Raw genomic sequence first — 18,293 nt, forward strand, 5'->3', positions numbered from 1 at the left:
TTAATGTTTTTTTGGGGGAATGAGAGGGCTTGAGGGGGAGTGGAACTGTGAGGGGGGTAGCAACACAACAGATATGGAAAGGAATGTGAGGGGGTCAAGCAACATGAAGGAGGTGTCGGAAGGAAGGCGGGATCAGCAACACAATGGAGGGCGGGGGAATGTGGGACCACGCAACACGAGGAAGGTGTGGAGTAGGTGACCAGCAATATAACAGAGAGCAGGTGGGACAAGAGCGCAGATGGTGGGAGAAGGGAGGGTCTGGAAACACATGCCCTCGTATAGAGTGCATGTAAAAAAAGAAAAGCAGCTTCAGGAACCTGGGGCCACTGGAAAGACCCTGCCATCAGACAGGAAGCTGTGCTAGGTTCATGCTTCACAGTAGGGACCCACAATGGAAGCACCTGGAAAAAGCAGGATGAAACAGGAAACTCTGACCAATCAGAAGCAAGAAAACAAGAGAGACATGGAAGCCATCCCGGACGGGTACAAGATCATCAGGAGGGACCGCGTCAACCAGACCGGAGGAGGCATCGCCATCGTCCACAGGGACACCATCCGCATCATGACCGACTCCAATGACACCTTCGCCACCGCCGAGCACATCCATTTCCAGATACACACCGACCCAAAGACGACCCTCAGAGGCACCCTCGTCTACAGACCCCCGGGACCACGCACACAATTCAGCGAAGACATCACAGACTTCATCAGCCCGCACGCCCTCCCCTCCGCTGACTACATCCTCCTTGGAGACCTCAACTTCCACCTGGAGAACAACAAGGACCGCAACACCGCTGCCCTGCTGGACAACCTCGCCAACCTCGGACTCAAGCAACTGGTCAACACCCCCACCCACTACGCCGGCCACACGCTTGATCCCGTCTTCTCATACAGCAAGCACATCACCTTCAGCTACTCCACCGGACTCCACTGGACCGACCACAGCTGCGTCAACTTCAGCTTCAGAAGAACCACGACCCACCACCACCAGCCACAGGTTCCCCACAGAAGCTGGAGTAAGATCACCGCCGACCAGCTCACCACCTCCCTCAGCCAGAACCCACCCGCCAGCACAACGGACCCCAACGAAGCAGCCCACAACTTCACGCAGTAGCTGACCGCCTGCGCCGACGACCTCGCACCACTGAAGAACCCTCCCAGCAGACCCAGAAGCAAGAAGGCATCCTGGTTCACCGACGAACTCAAAGACTCCAAGAAGACCTGCCGCACCCTCGAGAAAGCCTGGCTCCTCGACCAGACCACTGACAACATGACCGCCCTCAAACACGCCACCCGCAAGCACCACCAGCTTATCCGCACCACCAAGAAGAAATCACTGCAGGAACGACTGGACAACAATCCCCACGACAGCAAGGAACTCTTCAGCATCGTCAAGGAGTTCTCCAACCCCAGCACCAGCAACAACGACATCACTCCGTCACAAGATCTCTGCGACTCCCTCGCCTCGTTCTTCCACCGCAAGATCGCCGACATCCACAACAGCTTCAGCGCACCATCCACGCACCCAACCGTCGAACCAACGCCCCCCACCACCACCCTCTGCACCTGGACCACGGTGACCACCGAAGACACAGCCCGCACGATGAACACCAACCACTCCGGATCTCCAACCGACCCCTGCCCCCTCCACGTTTTCAACAAGGCCGACTCCACCATCGCACCCCAACTCCGGAACATCATCAACACCTCCTTCAACACCGCCACCTTCCCGGAGAGCTGGAAGCATGCCGAGCTCAGCGCCCTACTGAAGAAACCAACAGCGGACCCCACCGACCTCAAAAACTTCCGCCCCATCTCGCTCCTCCCTTTTCCTGCTAAAGTCATCGAGAAGATCGTCAACAGACAGCTTGCCGCCTTCCTCGAGACGAACGGATCCCTCGACCCCTCGCAGTCCGGTTTCAGAGCCAACCACAGCATCGAGACCGCCCTCATCGCAGCCACCGACGACATCCGAGCCCTGCTCGACAACAGGGAAACAGCGGCACTCATCCTTCTGGACCTCTCTGCAGCGTTCGACACTGTCTGCCACCGCACCCTAGTTCAACGCCTCAGCGACATCGGCATCCAAGAGAAGGCACTGGAGTGGATCATCTCGTTCCTCGCCGGAAGAACACAGAGAGTCCGCCTCCCCCCGTTTTGCTCTGAGGCTACCGAAGTCATCTGCGGCGTACCGCAAGGATCATCTCTCAGCCCCACCCTCTTCAACGTCTACATGAGACCTCTTGCAGCCATCGTACGCCAACACAACCTCAACATCATCTCCTATGCCGACGACACCCAGCTGATCCTCTCCCTCACCAGAGACCCCGACACCGCCAGAACCAGCCTACACGAAGGGATGAAAGACGTCGCCGAGTGGATGAGGAACAGCCGCCTGAAGCTGAACTCAGACAAGACGGAAGTCCTCATCCTGGGACCATCGCCCTCCGCCTGGGACGACTCCTGGTGGCCCCCCGCCCTGGGCAACGCATCCAAGCCAACAGACCACGCACGCAATCTGGGCTTCATCCTGGACTCCTCACTCTCGATGACCAGACAAGTCAACGCAGTCTCCTCATCGTGCTTTCACACCCTGCGCATGCTTCGCAAGATCTTCCGATGGATCCCGACCGAGACCAGGAAGACGGTCACCCAGGCACTCGTCACCAGCCGACTGGACTACGGAAACACCCTCTACGCCGGAACCACAGCCAAGCTACAGAAAAGACTCCAGCGCATCCAGAACGCCTCCGCCCGACTCATCCTGGACGTCCCCCGACGCAGCCACATCTCCGGCCACCTGAGAGGCCTGCACTGGCTCCCCGTCAACAAGAGGATCACGTTCCGGCTCCTCACCCACGCACACAAGTCTCTCCACGACCTGGGCCCCAAGTACCTCAACGACCGGCTGACCTTCTACACGCCCACCCGCCAGCTACGGTCTACCTGCCTCGCCCTCGCCGCCGTACCACTCATCCGAAGAGCCACCGCCGGAGGAAGATCCTTCTCCTACCTGGCAGCCAAGACCTGGAACTCCCTCCCCATCCACCTTCGTCTGACCCAGGACCATCTCGCCTTCAGGAGACAACTCAAGACCTGGCTGTTCGAGCAGTAGCGGACCCCTTCCCCCAAGCGCCTTGAGACCCTTCCGGGTGAGTAGTGCGCTATACAAATGTTATGATTGATTGATTGATTGATTGAAGCCAATCAATGGTAAGTAACGGGCAGGCGCTAAGCCAATTATTAAGCCTTTTTTAGTTGACAAAAGATTTCACTGAGAGTGCATGCCTCAGGCAAAACTTAAAAAGAGAGAATGGGGTGAAAGTGATTCAGGTGTAGAAAGCAAGAGAAGAAATTGAAGATGGAGGTGGGTAGATCAGCAAAAAATGGGATAAAAAATAAAAACGAATTAAAATCAGGGAACAGAAAATAATTAATTTTAACCATTAATCTTGGAAAATCCATGGAAACTGGTTGGGTGGAATAGATTATCATAATTTGCATTATACATGCTTGTTTAGTGCAACAATTGCAATCAACCTGATTAGTGATCTACTTACTAGCAATTGATTGAGCCTTCTTGCTACCCCCATATAATGTATAGCTGGAGTTCTGCATCTTGAGAATTCCTCGTGCCAAACAAAAAGCCAAATCAGGGCTTATTATTGATGTTATTTATGTCCTAGGTGAAAAGATAGTTGTTCTCCTGAGTAAACTACTTGATCTGTTTTTATGATGTCTACCCTAGATTACTTTCTGTTTGTGCGCGGTGCACTGCCCCTCATGGACACTATTGTCAAAGTGGGGAAGTTGCTCTCTTTGGCACCGTATTAGTTTTAGACAGCGTCCTTGAGCCCCCACATCACTGCTAGCTGTGTCTTGTGATATTCTTCCATTGAGATGTTTTGTAGCAGGCTAGCTCTGGATTGTTTTCATTATTCACCTATTGTAGTTATACAATACTTTGTTTAAGTTGCATTGGTCATGAAGTGTTCACAGGTTACATGGCAAACGTCGCTGACTGAATGAAGAACAAGCATTTACAATGCAATGGTTTTGCCTTTGTTAAAGTTAGAGCTATTGGCATTGCTCTTGACATTATTTTTATTTGTTTTTTTTTTAACATAAATAAATGGCATTGTCATTTACAATGCCACTAGCTTTATCTCTCGCAAATGACACACACAAACACACACAGAGCCCCCCCACACATACACCCACACAGAGCCCCCCCCACACACACAGCCACACAGAGCCCCCCACACACACAGCCACACAGAGCCCCCCACACACACAGCCACACAAAGCCCCCCACACACACAGCCACACAAAGCTCCCCACACACACAGCCACACAGAACCCTCCACACACCCACACAGAGCCTTCCACAGACACCCACACAGCACAAGCAGGCAACAGGGGCACACGGAGGCACAAGCAGGCAACAGGGGCACATGGAGGCACAAGCAGGCAACAGGGGCACGAAAACGGAGGCACAAGCAGGCAACAGGGGCACACGGAGGCACAAGCAGGCAACAGGGGCACACGGAGCCACAAGCAGGCAACAGGGGCACACGGAGGCACAAGCAGGCGACAGGGGCACGAAAACTGAGGCACAAGCAGGCAACAGGGGCACACGGAGGCACAAGCAGGCAACAGGGGCACACGGAGGCACAAGCAGGCAACAGGGGCACACGGAGGCACAAGCAGGCAACAGGGGCACAAGCAGGCAACAGGGGCACACGGAGGAATAATAATCAGCGCCAGGACACCTCCGGGTAATTCAAATGCAAACTGTGTGAATATTCTAAAATAGCAAACTTCACTGAAAGAAAGGAAACGCATCCAGCTATGAATTAAAAGTTCCCTTGGAAAACGCTGCATTAATACCTGGGATAACCTGGGGCTCTAATTAGTTGAGCAGCAATGACACAGGCACATTGACAGAGGGATTTGTTGCAAAACCTTGTTTGTTTGGATCCTTGATTGTCAAATTTGTTTTTGTAAACCTTGTTCAATGTGCACACGATTCTCGGTTACAAAAGGAGCATTTTGTGACCGAGGGTAAGCGGCTTCTTATTAACTTCCCCTCTGGATCTGTGTCAGAGCTTCCAGGCTGACATCTTTACAAGCTCATTATTTTAATAATCAAAGCCTGTCAGTTCTTGTAATCTCATTATCCGATCAATCAAGCATAGTTAGCGTTCTTCAGAATTACTTGAGATGGTCTTCCCCGTAATGTATACTATCATTGTAAGAGCAGCACAAGAGTCTAAATATCCTAAATAATCACAGTTTGCCTATAACATTGTTCTGGTTCACTATAACATGTCACCCTTGCGCTGTCAGGCACTAGACATAAGACGAAGCCACATTTAAATCCAATTACACAGGGTTTCCTTTAATTTGTAAAAAAAAGTTCTCAATGTCTTTCCTTTATGTTATGGAAGCAGTTTTATAAGGAAAAATTGAGCCACTCTTCCTCTTGACATGGAACGGTGAAGTTCTTTTTTGATGACATTGACTGACCCTTATCAACCTCACCTGCCCCCTTCAAATGGGTCTCCCGGGCTGTGTAAACTTTTTTTACATGGAATAATAGTGCTCGGGAATGCCCTAATTTCTATATGCCAAGATGCGCTTCATTTAGATTGTCATCACGCTCTTGATTGAACCCATCAAACGTTTGAATATTCATTATGAATCTGCTAGCGGACTGCAGATGGAGGGATGGTGGGATAGGGGAGAGCTAAAGGAGGAGGAGGGGCCAATACAATAAAACTAGAGAGGTTAGTCTGTCATATTCCTTTCCTTGTAATATATTTGTTACCCCATGGTACAAAAGGTTGCCCTGTCTAAATGCCATTATTTTGCATCTTGCGCTGAATATCAGTTAAGGAAACGTCTTTTATTTTGTTTTTCCTAAACTTGGGTATTTACCATTGTATAAGCAATTTCTCTAGCCACGCTTTGACGGTTGTGTTTTTTCTACGGAGCTACCTTGGCAGGAACATAAAAGTAGATTGCATGTTGTCCAAAATTAATACTCCAAGATGGTGTAATATGCACCAGAAATCACGTGATGGGAGATGTAAAGTTTTAAATGTAGAAAAGATAAAGAAGATGATAGTGCTGGTGGCAGGTATTTAAATATCTCTGAGATGTACATGAACTAGGGGGAGGTGTGGGCTTCGAACCAGGGGTCATGAGTACAGGTATCACAGAGGCGGCCTATTTGTGAAACTGCTGTGCAGCACGAGTAGTGTGAGCCAAAACCACGGCCACACACGGCCGGGAGAGCGGGAGGGGGGCGGGAACGGCCACGGGAGAGCGGGAACGGCCACACACTGACGGGAGAGCGGGAGGGGGGCGGGAACGGCCACGGGAGAGCGGGAACGGCCACACACTGACGGGAGAGCGGGAGGGGGGCGGGAACGGCCACGGGAGAGCGGGAGGGGGGCGGGAACGGCCACACACTGACGGGAGAGCGGGAGGGGGGCGGGAACGGCCACGGGAGAGCGGGAACGGCCACACACTGACGGGAGAGCGGGAGGGGGGCGGGAACGGCCACGGGAGAGCGGGAACGGCCACACACTGACGGGAGAGCGGGAGGGGGGCGGGAACGGCCACGGGAGAGCGGGAGGGGGGCGGGAACGGCCAAACACTGACGGGAGAGCGGGAGGGGGGCGGGAACGGCCACACACTGACGGGGGGCGGGAAACGAACCAACAGCGGGAGGGGGGACAGGAAAGGGAAGACTCACCTGGACTTCCTCGGCCGGCCTAAACAAACCTCGACGAGCCCGAAAAAACGCCCCGCCCACCGAGTGAACACGTCTACATGACGTGAGCAGAAAGGGAAAAATTCTCGGGAACGCCCCCGAATCTGGTCCGGCCTTTGACGGACAGATCCGGCTCCCAATGGCTAGCCTCCATTTATGGAGCTAGCCAATGGGAGGAGGGGGCGGGATACCCGACTACACAGAAGAAAACTGAAGAAAACATTAGATTTTTGCTAGCGCATGCGTACTTCGTACGCATTGCGTAGGCAAAACCTAAAAACTGCCTGCAGCTGAAGACAGAAAAGAAGGAAAAGCTGCTCTTTGACAACAGCAGAAACACATGCAACGACTTCTGGTGGCCATCAGATATAGGACCCGCACCCACTACCTCCGACCATGCAAGAAACCCCGGAATCATCTTTGACATCAAGCTCATCATGAAATACATGATCAACCCCATCTTCTCCACCTGCTTCCTCACTCTGCACATGCTACACAAGATCTTCAAGTGGCTACCCCTACACACATGCACCGTGACACAAATTAAAGGGGTTTATTAATCAAGATGCTATCCCTGAAACAGGAGCGTAGCTACCCCTCAGCCAGCATAAGCGTAACTGACTTCACTGGAATGCTCGCTGGCTACATTGAACACAGAATTAAGGTTGCCGCCACACTTTTCTACACAAGGTTCCTAGTACATGCATTATAAGATACATAAGCACGACACAGCTTCCCCCCGACAAATAAAAATTATACAAAAGGAAAAACCAACTAGCAATAAAATTCCAGCTTGTACTTATACAAATACGAAATCATCAACCAACATGTTGTTAATACTGTTGGACTGTAGTCCCTCAAATATGGAGGTGGTTTGCAACTCCTAACATTTCTTTTCAAAGAATTCTCATCACCTGCCACTGGAATTACCTCCATGCCATTCAATTCCACACCGCTCCATACCACACAAAGCCACTCTGCTGCATGCCACACAATGCCATTTCACTCCACTCCACACCACGCCACTCTGTTCCATGCCATTTCACTTAAACAAAACGAATAAATTTCACATAGGCAAGATCTATTGGCTTTGACAATGCTTATTCTTCTGATTTTCATTTGGCTGATGTTACACAGATTTGCCAAAAGGCATACGCAAGAACAATAGGTCCCAAAGCAGGAAATATTGGTTTTGCCTATTATGATCAGCCGGAATCTGTTTGTGAGATATTATCAATCAAAGATGTCTCTTCTAATTTTAGATCAATTGAGTTACTTGACCTACTGCTTTGAAGTTCTCTTTGCAACGATCCCAGAGTTGCACGCTCCCTTGCTGATTTGAAAAAGTTCCTGAAAGTTCACTTCTTCAAACTTGAAAACTCAGTACTTCACCCAGGTAGAAAATAGCTATGCACGCCACGACTTGCCCAGCCTCTCAAAACATTGGTAATATATGTTCGTCCTTCAATAGCTTTTACCCTTATTTTGTGAGATTTGCTCTCTGTACAATGCTCCTCCTCAAATGCCTGTGTCCCATTATGCATTTGTTTGAACCCTTCTATGCTATAATCAGCTATCCTACTCATTACTTCAGCTTATGCAATGGCTTATTGAAATGTACAGCACTTGAGTTTAAAATACTTAGAATGTCAGTAGCTACAGAAGCGTGTATTATATTGTGCACCGCTTTCCTACTCCATGGAAGACCCAAAGCGCATGTCTGTGCACAACATATGAAAGTGGTGGGTGGCAAAGCAACAGGATGTCAATAGAGAGCAACTCAAAACGGACATAGGATTTTGTCAACAACAAAGGTAAAATGTGAAAGAAGAAGATCCCAACATTGGGCATTTAACTGACAAACTGGATTAGGAGGGGGTTTCTGTCATCCATTTGAACGAATCTTGGTACATTGTGAGCAGTGTGTAATTCGTTAAAAGTACATGGCCAAAGATTTTCATACAAGTTCGTTGTTGGTGTGCTGTACAGCACGCAGTGACCCCCGAGCAGGACCACAGTGGCACCACCAGAATGTTAAAGATTTGGAAATCGTAATGGAGCTGCTAAGGAATACCAAGGTAGCCTAGTCTTGCTTACACCTAAAACCTCTTCCTTCAACGTCCTACACGTCCTGTCTCCTCATCACTTTCCTACAGGGTTTTTGTTTATCTAGGATTTCTCTCTTTGTCGTTGATTTTCTATAGTTCTTTTCCTGATTCGTTCTCCTTCTTCTGCCTTTCTATCTTGTGTTCTTAGTCAAAGCCTGACTTTTCGTCCCTAAAACTGAATGTTGGGATCTCACCTCCTGCAACTACCTGCATAATGTTAGCACTGGATGTCAGTTCATCTGAATACCTGAGTTTGCATGTTCTAAGTTTAATTCCCTTGGCTCATCCTAATGCTTCACTCTTTTTGTCTTACTAGTTTTTCAGATATAGGTGTGCATTCAGTGCCTCAAATCACTCTTAAGTGTCAGAAGTTGGCCCTTGGGTACCCTATTAAGCAGTAAATTAAATGAAGCGCTATTTTGTTTTAAATGTGGGCTGACCACGTGCCACCACTTATTGACAGATGTTTCCTCCCTGTAATGCACAATATCCACAGATCAACAATAATGTTATTTGTACAGAGGTGAAATAGCCCAGAGGGTAACAGCACCTGCTACAGGTATGTGCACCACGTGAAGGCCGTTGGCCTGAAAGACTGCAGTGACCACTCTTTCTCTATGAGGATACCACAGATTTCATTGTGAAGATGCTCTTTTCTGTATAGATCATACAAAGGGTCAGCGTGAGTTGAAAAACAAACCTGGAAGACATGTATATGTGTTTGTAAATTCGTGACCTTTGAATGAAGCGCTTCTATTTGCTATCTGTGTGTTCAAACATTGCTGACTCGTTTGCAGAAAATACAAGTGGAAACAGAGGAGGTTGAATGTTAAATAAATAATCTCAATTACTCTGCATTTTCTGAAGTCACTAAGTCCACAGTGTGAGTGTGTCCAACATGATAGTCTAAAATCTACTGAACCACCAAAATATGTTCTTCCATTAAACTAATCTTACAGATTCCAGTAATGTCCCTATAATGACTACACAGATTACAACTACCCAACAAGAAGCCATTCCAAATGTTAAACTACTCAGTAGTCACTTCAAAACCAATGAGACATTGGATAATGACAACAGTACCAGTGACCACAAGCTGGACAGAGATTGAAGCATCCCTTGAGGGAAATCCAAAACCCATTGCTTGTCAAGACACTCAAGAGAGCTAGTGAGCAACACAACCACGTTGATTATGAACACCTCCTTAAACATACCAATTTGATGTACAATCATGTGCACACAAGGTGCAGCACAGAGTGTGCAACTATACCCTTCAGAACATCCATAAACCCAGTCCATGTTTGTGTCATCTTGGATCAATTTTCTGTGTTCAAACTTGTTTATCACATCACCCTATCAACACTTCATTTCAAACAAGTGTATGTACATTTTTTCCACATCTTCTGTCCGGATAACAGTGGTACCTCCTACAACTCTGTTCTTGTCGCTGTGATCGTTAACATTGTAATGGTGCCATCGTGGTTCTTCTAGGGAGCTGGTGCATGCTTTACATCAATACACTGAAAATTTCCTGGTGTCACTGAAGATGTAATCAGCAGCTGATATCGCAGGCTTAAATTCCCTCTTAATCAAAACCCACTTTTGGATGTTACCAGTTAAAGACAAAGCTCACGAAAATAGACGGTATCCTCTTAAACAACAGTGACTCGAAACCTTGAATACAGTCATGATTCAATAATATGCTCACCAATGCTTATAACCTAGGCTTTCATAGGTGCACAGAAAGAATATTGAGGTAAAAATATCAAATTGCACAAATATCGTGGGAAAGGAATATCGATAGTAAAATCCCCGTGGTCAAGAATATAGGTAAGTAATACTGATTTAAAAAATATTAAAGTGTTTATTATTGTTTGTAACACTATAGTTTTTAAAAATATCGATTTTCTATTAATGTTATGTGTTTTAGTATATATTTTATATGTGTGTGATATTTGTTTTTTTGTATAAGAATTGTTTGTCTTTGTATTACGTGTTAAAATGTTAGTAGTCGGTCACTCTTTATCTTGCCTCCAAAAGCAGCCTGGCCATTGACGGAGGCAATTAAGTCATATGTAAAGATGATCCTAGTATTTTCTGTTTGTTCTATCTGAAATGTGCTGAAAACAAACATTTTATCTTGCCTGAACCCCTCACTTTATTGTGTTATGTGTTTCTTGCTAAAGTTGTATACAGGCTTGTGTCCCACTTAAAACTGCTTCTTGTTTATTCTTTGTAAAATATTGAATTGAATGCACATTAAATATCTGTCCGTCTGGACAGATTTCTACAATATACAATATAGTACTGATTGGGTCTATATGTATTGTCTTTCAACAATTTTTTTTCTGGGGATCCCTGTCTTTAGAAAAAAGTTCAATTACGCAAAGGTACCTGACCAATTATTAATTGGGTCTCTTTGTCCTTTTATAATACACCTGATCACTAAGGTCAGAGTTGACTCAAAGTATATTTGGAATTGGAGGCAGTTGCAATAGTTACTCCAGTCATGACTGCAGTGGTAGGTTTGAGTGGGAAGGGAAGGTGGAAGTAACAGCTTTATTTAGATTTGAGTCGAGCCGTAACATGTCTCCATGCTGTAGCCTGACACCTGCCTGGTTTCTGAAGAATGACATTCAAAATCGGAAGCCCGAATTGTGGACAACAATCAGCAGTGAGTGTGAGCAAAACGGGAAGACCATATTGACCTAGAAAGTGGGTGGGTTCTCGCTGCACACTCTCCCTCACTGGAAAGTACAGTTCTACCAACCCTGCTGGCAGTACTTCTTGCTCATCTTTAAACTCTACAAGTACTAAACTTATTTAGTATAATCTCATATCCAATAATCATGGTATTCTTACAGTTCCAGTAGTCAGGAGAGCTAGAAATGGAGGTCGCTCCTTCTCTTTTCTTGCATCCAAACTCTGGAACTCTATGTCCATCAGCTTGAGAATGGACAAAAACTTCCTGAGCTTTAGAAAAAAACTAAAAACGTGTCTTTTCCCCCTAGTCACCCCTGTTCTTTTCATTCTAGCTAGACCAGACAGCACTGTTAAGCCCTTTGTCAGGTAGCCATGTGTTCTATAAATCTGGTGATGGTAAAATAGAATTTATTTAGCACTCAACTGGCATTCCTTTCTTAATGACACGGGTGTGAGAGAAAAGAACTGAGTACACTTCCAGTGCCTGTATTACCATTGTTTTGGACTGTCACTCTGGCATTACTTGCCTAGGATTCTTACGCAATTATTTTCTTTTACACCTTTCTACAGCAAGTCATTGGGCTCTCCACTATTTATTCTATTGCCACCACAGCTGCATACTTTAGCACTACCTTACTGGGCTATTTCTTGCTATCTACCCTTGGCATCAAATACTATATGTAAATTCCAGGAAAAAGCAGCAGTTATTTGACCGGTTACTTGGTAAACCGACGCAACAGCAGACACTCTGAATGTTCCTGCGGTTGCCACCTGACCAGCACATTTTTCACATGTAGGCTTGATATTGCTAAGGATCTAAGGTCCTGCAATTGACGCCCCTTGTACTCTATTTCTGCACACGATTGCAAAAATCGGACACTCTTAACTGAGCATTTTTCAGGCAGCAGCTGGCGCAGAATTACTTCTCTTCTTGGTGAGTACTCTGGTCCTTACTTTAGTCACGGTATTCCAATAATCTGCAGCACAGGGGAAGTATTGCGTGTAAATCAACATGCTCTAGAAAATGTTACTGAGCATGCTTATACACCAGCGCTGACTTAACTCATGGGCACTCTGGCACTGCGCGATCATTGGGGGCCCATGCTGACCAGAATGTAACACTAATTTTCAATTAAACATGTTTGTTCCTGTGAGTGGTTGTGTAGGCAGGGCCCAGTGCACCCAGGGGTCTATAATGTTGTTAAGACGGCCCTGCTCGTAGCAGGTTGGTGGTCCTGTTATTTGGGACTGCACCGGATGTTGTTTACACCACATCCTCTGGCCAGGCTTTGCCAGTGGGGAATAAATAAAAGGGACTGGACCACTCGAGGTCACAGTCCGGCACGGGGAACCAATGTGTCTGCCTCATGTGTCCTGACCCGAGACCCTGCAAGCCGACACAACACTGGCGACGAGGGTGCAGCCGAGCCTGCACACCCTGCACTCAACTTACTGGCCATGTTTCCGGCATCAGCGATGCGGCAGATCCTGTCCCGGCATCACCGCCTGTCCACAGCCCAAGCCTTCAGTGCGTCCTGCCCTCCCTATGTCCAGTGGACGCAGAGGTTGAGCATGGTTCCCGCACGGCCTCATCTGGCTCATCGTGCTTCCACTGTGCTGGGTGCTACTAGACCCGCCCATCAGCACACGCGATCCCCAGCAGGCCATGATAGAGAGTGAAGGAAGCACCCAGACTACGCCAGCTCTCCCAAGGCACTCTGCTGAATCGGGGCCCTGCATTTTACTGCCACGCAAACAAACAGAGGATAATGCAAGTGAGGAGTGGTTTTACTGAGAAAGAAGAAAAAAAGAAAGACAAGAAGGAAATAACTTATGTCTTCTCTTGCCTAATAACAAAGTCAAAGGACTTGAGCTAGCTGTTCACAATTAAGAAACAGTGGGAGCCAGAATAAAGTCAACCTACCTGCTAAAACACTTAAGTATCAGGACTGTGACACAGCTCACCTAGAGCCCTTTCCACCAAGTTCACCAACCCAGAGTTAAGGGGCACACACAGCAGTGGAGACGAAGATCAGCCAGCCAGCTGAACCCCGCTCAACACTACCTCACGGGTGCATTATCACCATGTAGGGAACTGGCTTATCCGGCAACAGCATCCCCGAGCGACTGGAAAATTATTTCATGGCCTAAAAGGGAGACAGAAGGCACCGTCAAAAGATCATTACTCCACCACCACACAGGGGAGGAAATATACAAACCAGTGGTGTTCCGAAAGTTGAGGGGGCCCCGTGCAAGGTACACGGAGGGCCCCCCGCTCCGAAATTAATCCGGAGCTCTCAGGCCTGAGTACTGTGCTAAGGGGGTCCCTTGCAGCTCAGGGCCCCCCACACAGCGGGGCTGCGGGGGCTGTGTTACGCCCCTGATACAAACTATTTAAACACCTACCCAACATGCAACCAAACACAGACTACTATGCAGCAGTAAGGGCACTCAACTCCGATTTCGATCCCCAGCTAAACCCAAACTTTGAAAGATTTAAATTGCGCCAGGCCCACCAACGGGGAAGGAGAGTCTATGGACATGTTGTATGATAGGTTGCGTGAGCTTGCGAGTGCGTGCACAGAGAACGATGAGCTAAAAGAAATTTCGACTCAACTTATACAGGGATGCCAGAGCAAAACATTGCGAGGTCTCATCCTACGGCAACCAAACATCAGCCTAGATGATATGTATCCTGATCCTGTCACGTTTACACAATCTGTCCTCCGCACGACCCCACGAAATGGATCTAGCCATCTCACAGTTTCCAGAAAAGCCCATGTCCTGAGCATGCTAGAGCGAAGATGCGACTATGTTTGTTTCCTCGTATTTCATGTTTGGGAGGTGCCTGGCACCAGATAGGGTGGGTGCCATTGCTGGATAATGCCACCAATTTGTTTTTACTGTTTTTATTGTTTTTTTCTCACTTTTAATTAGTTTTTATACCTTCTTTACCAGTAGCAGGATCCCACAGGAGAGCCTCTGGGTACTGCAGGGTTTGCTGGGCCCCAGTTAAAAAGCCCCTTTTAATTTTGCCCACTTACTTATATCTTTCGCGTTCCGGCGCCGAGCCTGGACATGTCACCCTCCTTTAGAGGGTACTAATTCATGACACTTTGCATCTGCTGCGCAAATACTTGCAGCAGGCTTGCATCAAATACTTAGGTATGACGCTTCATGCCTTACGCCTCCCGCTCCTGCGACTGCACAAAACTCTGTCCTCATTCAAAAAGTCCCTCCTTCTGCCTGCACAATAAGGAAATCATTTTGAGACCAGCACTGTTGCTATTCTCCTCCAACACAGGCCCCCCCCTCCCAAAAACAATAAAGCCACGCTAAAGCTCACCCAATGCACGATCCTTACCCAAACACAAATATGAACTAGCCAAACTCATTGATGCAGCAAGGCTAGATATTCTCTTCATTACTGAATCCTGGGATGACGAAGCGGCTGACTCAGATTTTGCGGTAGCAGTTCCCTCTTGTTTCGAACTGTTTAGACTAGATAGACTGTTAAAAAGAGGTGGAGCCCTCGCTTTAATTTATAGCAGCTGGATTAATACCCAATGTACTGCTGTTCCTTCCACTGAATGCGAGGCATTTTTCTTTAAACTAGGTCTCCAAAAACAGGAGATGTTTAACGGCATGCTTCTATACCGACCCCCATGTCCTAAAAGTACATTTCTGCATACCTTTTAATCCTTGATGGAATTTGGTCTCCGATCTGATAACTTGACACTATCCCATTATCTAGTGCAGAGTCAACCTGACCTTCCTCTTGATATTAACTTATCAGTTTCTGCCTATACTTCCTGGCTTAATTTTCCCTTCTCTAATAATAGACGGGAACCATCTGCTCCGTGGTTGGTTCTCCAAAGTTCTGAGACTAGAAAAATAAGCCTTCAGGAGGCAAGAAAGGCATTGGTGTAAGCACTACGATGCCCAAGATAAACAGTTATACACACTGGCACGTGCCAAATACAAAACCCTTTTAATGACCGAAAAAAGCCTCTACTAGACCCAAATGATTGAGAATGCATCTAAATCCAACAAGAAACTGTTTCAGGTGGTCACGAAGCTTACCTCTGTCCCAAAAAATAACTCAACCATACACAGTCAACAGTTCTGTGACACTCTGGCCTTTGCTTTCAGAGATAAGGTCGACTAAATCTTTAATATATTCCACAACTCAATATCCAAGGATACAATCTAGCTGAGACAGCCGAATGTTCTTGGCTACCCCCTGCTTGTAATTTACGTCCACCACGCCCAATCAAGTAGCCACTCTTCTATTAGGAGCTAAATCAGGATCTCCTGATGACCCATGCCTTCTCAGGATTCTGAAACTTGCTCCAGAACCTATCTCCACCAGTCCTCTTTTAATCTAATGTTCTCGCAAGGGTTGTTTCCCACCATGTGGAAACAGGCTTGTATCCTCCATTTAATAAAAAAGCCCAATCTTGATATTAATGACCCTAACAACTATCGTTCCATCTCTAGGCTTCCTTTTCCAGTGAAAATCACGGAAAGGATTAATAATTAAGAATTGTCAAAATTCATACTCAACAACCATCTGTTAGACTCCAGCTAAATTGGTTTTAGAGCAGATCACATGACAGAAACTGCCCTAATCAAAACTACAGAAGAAATAAGAATCTCATTGGACAATTTAGATTTTTCACAGCCTGCTGGGCAGAAAATCTGGATTTTATTAAGGACACGGAGGCTAAGATTATGCAAATCTCCTTTATTGCGTAGCTCACAGCAGCAACAATGAGAGATCCAGAACTTGAATGAACATTCCAATAGAGAGGATATAGTCCATGCACACACAGTAGACTTCCTTCTTTGTAAGCGAACAAGATAATCAGGAATAACTTAGAAGACTCTGGATCCAACGTAGAACCATAGAGAATTCATCCGAGTCTTCTTTTGAAGAAATTAATCTGAAAAAGAAGAGTAAGAAGGTAATAAACATTCCCAGGGTGGGAATAAAAGAGGTGGGATAATCTTAGCCTTCGTGTCCTTAATAAAATCCAGATTTTCTGCCCAGCAGGCTGTGAAAAATCTAAATTTTATGGCACGACACGGAGGCCAATATTATGCAAGTTCAAAGTGTGTTCAAAACATTATCAATCACATTTGAAACAGGTTTAAAGTAACATCTCTTAAAGATACATTCGTTTGACCAGTCTGCAGCCCTAAGGATATCCTGGAGGCCGCCACCCAAGATAAAAGCTTTTGAAGCTGAAGCACCTCTGAGGGAGTGAGCTCCGAAAATTGAAGTATCAATGCCAGCTTCTTTCATGACATCCTTAACCCATCTAGCCAAGGTGGGAGAGGAAACAGCTTTATGAGGGAACCTGTGGGAAATGATTAATTGATCTACAGAACCCCTTAGACCTAAGGTCCTTTTCTCATATTCCAAGAGACAACGTACCACACACAAGATCTCATTTTGAGGGAAAAAGGGATAGAAAACAGAGGTTGACAAAGTTTTAGTCCGTCTTTTAATGAAAAAGCAAACACCTTCAGGTTGAAAAGCCCTATTAGAGACATCTAAGGCCTTAACGTCCGAGGTACGTCTGAAGGAGACGAGGCAGAGAAGAACAGTTAATTTAAAAGACAATTTCTTCAAAGAGAGAGAAGAGTTCTCGCCCCAAGAGGAGAGTAGTCTGAGGACGTCTCTCACGTCCCAGAGAGCGGAATATTTTGGTAGAGGAGGATTCAAAACCCGCATACTCCTCATAAGTTTCTTGGTCAGAAGATTTTGGCCTACCGAAGAACCATCTAGCAAGCAATGACCTGCAGCAATAGCTGATCTATAAACGTTAACGGTCCGATAGGCCAAACCAGAAGCGAAGATTTCAGTTAAGAAGTTAAGAAGTTGAACTATATCAGCTGAAACGGGATCATAACCCCGTCGAAGGCACCAGCAAACCCATTTGTGCCAGGCCAATCTATATGCTTTCCTGGTACCGGGGGCCCATGATTCTGACATGAGCCTGAAAGCGCCTTCCGAAAGTCCAGGGATCTGCCACTGTCTCCTGAAATCTTCCAGGCCATCAGACACAGGGTGCCCTGAAGAAGGAGTGGATGGTATTCTCCGTGAGGTCCTACCAGTAGGTCTTTGAAAACAGGGATGAGGATTGGGAAATCCACGCTCATTTCCAATAGGATGGGGAACCACGCTTGGGAACTCCAAAGGGGAGTTATTACTACCATGGACTCTTTGTTCCTCCGGACTTGAACAAGGAGGCGAGGAAGCATGGCAAAAGGTGGGAATGCATAAGGTCTCAGACCAAGCCAGTTCTGAAAAAACGCGTCTATTCCCAAGGCCAGAGGGTCCGGTCTCCAGCTGAAGAATTTTGGCAACTGAGTATTGAGACGGTCCGCAAAAAGGTCTATCCCGAAGGGGCCCCACCGAGATTGGATCGCAAGGAAGGTGTTCCTGTCTAGTCTCCAGTTGCTTGAATCCACATAGTTCCTGGAGAACCAGTCTGCTACCCCATTGTTCAACCCCGGAATATGTTCGGCAATGACCGAAATGCCCTTGTTGAGGCAGTAGGCCCAAAAGTTCTTGGCTAGGTCCGAGAGGCCCTTGGAATGAGGGCCACCCATTTTGTTCACGTATCTCACAGCGGACACGTTGTCCATGCGAAGCATGACCGAGCATTTCATCTGATCTTTGGTAAAGCTCT

The sequence above is a fragment of the Lissotriton helveticus genome, chromosome 7 (genome assembly GCF_964261635.1).
Source record: "Lissotriton helveticus chromosome 7, aLisHel1.1, whole genome shotgun sequence".
In the NCBI taxonomy this organism is placed as follows: Eukaryota; Metazoa; Chordata; class Amphibia; order Caudata; family Salamandridae; genus Lissotriton; species Lissotriton helveticus.